This window comes from Corapipo altera, unplaced genomic scaffold (assembly GCF_003945725.1).
Source record: "Corapipo altera isolate COAL_440 unplaced genomic scaffold, ASM394572v1 180, whole genome shotgun sequence".
Classification (NCBI taxonomy): Eukaryota; Metazoa; Chordata; class Aves; order Passeriformes; family Pipridae; genus Corapipo; species Corapipo altera.
Window position 1 is genome coordinate 1,718,592 of NW_020884915.1, and position 3,870 is coordinate 1,722,461.

The window sequence follows — 3,870 nt, forward strand, 5'->3', positions numbered from 1 at the left end:
AGCAAGAAATAAAAAGAAGAACTCCTAATCCCGGGGAGAGTCACAATGATGGGGGGTTGGGTTTCTTTGGAGAAGAAGAGAGGTAAGTGGTGTAGGTTTTTAGCCTAATTATTACAAAATGTAGAACATATGACTGAGTCTTCTTGAAAAAGGGGCTAAAGCTGGTTTAGAAAACCTGGTTAATAGTTAATTCGGTGTAACCCTCCTGCATTAAAGATATCTGAATATTTGGAATTGAAGGTGTTTTTCAAAATAAGAAGAGGGGCTTTACCTGCTTCTAACTGTGGAAGGCTTCTGCCCATAAAAGCCGGTGGAGGAGCAATAGGAATGGTTGGATGGATGGATATACATACAGGTCACATTTCAGCAGTTCTTATTAAGTAATTCTAAGATAAACATAAATAAAATAATCATTTATCCCCCCAAAGGAGTGTTGATCTTTTGGGTTTCTTTTGGGTTTCCTAACTTTGAGCTTCTCATTGGGGCAAAAAAGGACCAAGGGCTTCACCTTAAATCCTGGTTTAAGCATGGTATCCCAAATTTCTGGTTTTAAGGAGATATAAGGGACTGATTTTCACTCCTCTCCTCCCACAGCATCATCTGCCACCATTGTTTACACCAAGCAATACCCTTGGACAAAGTCCTGTACTTCCTTTTCGTGCCTGGATCCTCCTTCACTGTGCAGGTTGGTGGCAGCTGGGTTGGGCTGGGGTGAGCAAGGCCCTTTGCCTGCTGTTCTGCTCAGCCACTAGGATTTGGTGCTCACCGGGGGGCTTGGGGAACCATGGTCATGGGCTCCAGCAGACTTGGCATGAGCAAGCTGTTGCCCAATAATCCTATGTGCTCCCCTGGCAGGGCGTAACCCAGACATTACCTGTGTTACAAACCCCATGTGCCTGTATCCACGTGGAAAGACAAAACATGGAACCCCTCTTCACAGTTTTGGCCCATTAATGGCAGTAAAGAGGTTTTTATATAAACATTGGAGCAGCAACACTTTTTTTCCCCTTTATTGACAAAATTGGCTTAATCTTGCTTTTGCACCCCAGCTTTGTGTGTAGCACACCAGGATTTCCAAAGGCTCTTTTATTCCATCTTGTTTCCCCACATATTCTTCCAAATGACAACAGTTTTGTGTCACTGGTGGCTTCTGAGCTGGGGGGATTAAGGGAAGGTTTGGGTGTGCTTGTTCCATTACCTTCTGTGGAATGGATGGGACGATGCCATATGTGCGTTTGCAATTAGACATTTTGATTTCCAAAGGATTTAGTTACCATTTGCTGAACCATTGAGTAATTACCACAGGAAAATTGCACAATCTGTCAGTACGTCAGCTAAGTGTGTTTCTGGACAGCTTTATAGGCACCTTCACCAGCACAGAGTCTTTGCTGTGCTTCCTTTAGTGAAACTTCAGTCCTTCCACAGGAGAAACTCCTAATAGCCAAGGAAATTCCAAATAACAGTGAAAATACCTGATATTGTACACCTGCCCCATGGAGGATATCTTGCCTCAGCAGGAAAGTGGCATTTAAGGTAATATATTTCATTAACATGGTGGGTTTTTAAGGCTGTAAAGTGCTATTCTAGGAAACAGGTTTGGGGTTGGCCACTCAGCACTTCTGGTTTATATAATTCCCTGAATATAGCCCTTCTGCCACAGGCAGGGGGAAATTTAAAAGTGTTCCCCACCACTTGTGATAAAAGCAGAAGGATTTCCAACCTGAGAATGTGTTTGGATTTAATTCTGACTCTTTTTTTCAGTTGCTAAGGGGAAGGTTTCTATTCAGAAACAGAAAATTAAGGTTACCTTGAATAGGAAAAAGGGAGAGGCATCATTTACTCCACTCCCTCCTTCTCCCCACCAAATTAAACACTCAGGAATCTTGAGAAAATTGGGTCACTAATATGGAAATTGTAAAGTATTGATAATACCAACATGACAAGTTGTCACTTTGCAGTATGTTCTTAAACATGCCTAAACCTTAATAACCAGGTTATTCTAGAATAATCAGGGTAACAGAATGGGAATGAATGGCAGTTCCTGTAATTATTCTAGAAAGAGGACCAAAGCAAACAGAAATTCTCTCTAATTTTATATATTCCCAATAGGTGCACATAGTACATCATTATCACTATAGAAACTACTTAGTAGTTTCTCCAAAAATCAGCTACGCTTCACGGTCTTATGGGCCAATGTCTGAGCTGCACATGAGCCGAGACCCTCTAATTCAAACAGAGGTAAGCTCAGAACAAGCTGCACTAGGCTGCAGCAGACAAAACAAATTTCCTAAGCCAAACATATTAAATCCAATATATTTTTCATTGATTTAATAGCCTGAAACTTTGGATACAACTGACACTTGCTGGATATTAATGGGCATTAGTGCTCCGAAAGGGAAGGCGAGAGCTGAAAATGAGACTCTGTAGACGTTGGGGAAAGAAGGTGCTACAGAAGGCTTTGCTCTATATGAAAGTTCTGTGTTGCAGGATGAAATCTGTAATTAAATAAGGTGCTCTACAAAATTCTTCAGTGACTTTGGCCCCGTTTTCAGTTAAAAGTGTTATTGCTGCCCTAATGCTTCACATAACAGTCAGATGATCATATTGGAAAAAAAAAATGAAATAGCTGCTATAAAAATTAAAAAGATCATGTAATATCTGAAAACAAAAAATTATGACATTTCTACTAATAAAAAAATTAAAAGATGAGGTTCGACAACTAAAAAGTGACATATTTGCTAAAAAAAATAAAAAATTACATATCCACTGACAAAAAACTAAAATTGACCATGACTCAGAGCCAGAGGCTGCTTCCATCAGCCCTCTCCTCATTTTCCCCTCTGCTTGTGGCATGGTGAGTACACGGCAGCAACACCAGCACATCATGAAGCTCGTGCCGGGATTTGGTCCGTCTGGGAGATGTGGAAGAATTTATTTACTTGTTAGTTCTGCTCTGTTTTGCTGCTGTATTTGTAATTCCAGATTAATTACGGGAACATGGTTGAAACAATTCTGCCATGGAGATGTTGTGTAATATTTTAATTCCATTTAAAGGTTATTGATATAAGATCCTTTTGTAAACCGACCTTGTTTTGCTGTGGATGTGGAAGGAGAGGGGGGTGAGGATGGGACGGAGGGAGGACAGATAAATCAAGCTTTTACAAAGGATGCTGTTTGCTAATCTTCTGACACTGCCGCCTGTGATGTATGAGATCCGAGTTCCCAAAGTTTATCACATTAGTAAAAAATACTGTACGCATAAAACCAGACCCTGGGGAACAAAAAAAAAGGAAAAAAAAAAAAAGGAAGCTAAACAATGAACATGTGTGAAGTTGGAAATTTATAGGTTTAGGCCTCTGCAGCTACATATCCTGGAAAAAGGAAAAAAAAAGTGTTAAGAAAACAAATTACAGTTGTGGATGTGAGGACCCTGACACCGCCGCCTGACAAATCGACCCTCCGACTTGACCCTCCGCAATATGTTTCCACAGGTAATTCCATAACTCTCCAGTCAACTTTTCAAGATTTCCTGTCTGACAGCTGGGAGAAGGGAAGCTCCTCAGCACTGGTGGGGTCTCAGCTCTGTCTCTCCAACCGCCCCATGCCCGGTGGACAGCAGGGAGCCCATCCAGGCATCCGCACTCCCTGCTGTCCGTCGGGCACAGGGCAGCCGTGGAGCTGGCGAGGGGACCGGTCATGGCTGATGGATGGTTGGACCTGGCAGATTCATAATCCCAAACCCAGTGCAGCTGCAAGGAAACTAATGGCTAGCAGGGACCGCTGCGGTCCCTGAGCTAATACCTGTCTCCTCCATCACAAATTGATGGCATTAAACAAAAAAGTTGACTCCTTTCACATCCTGCCAATCTA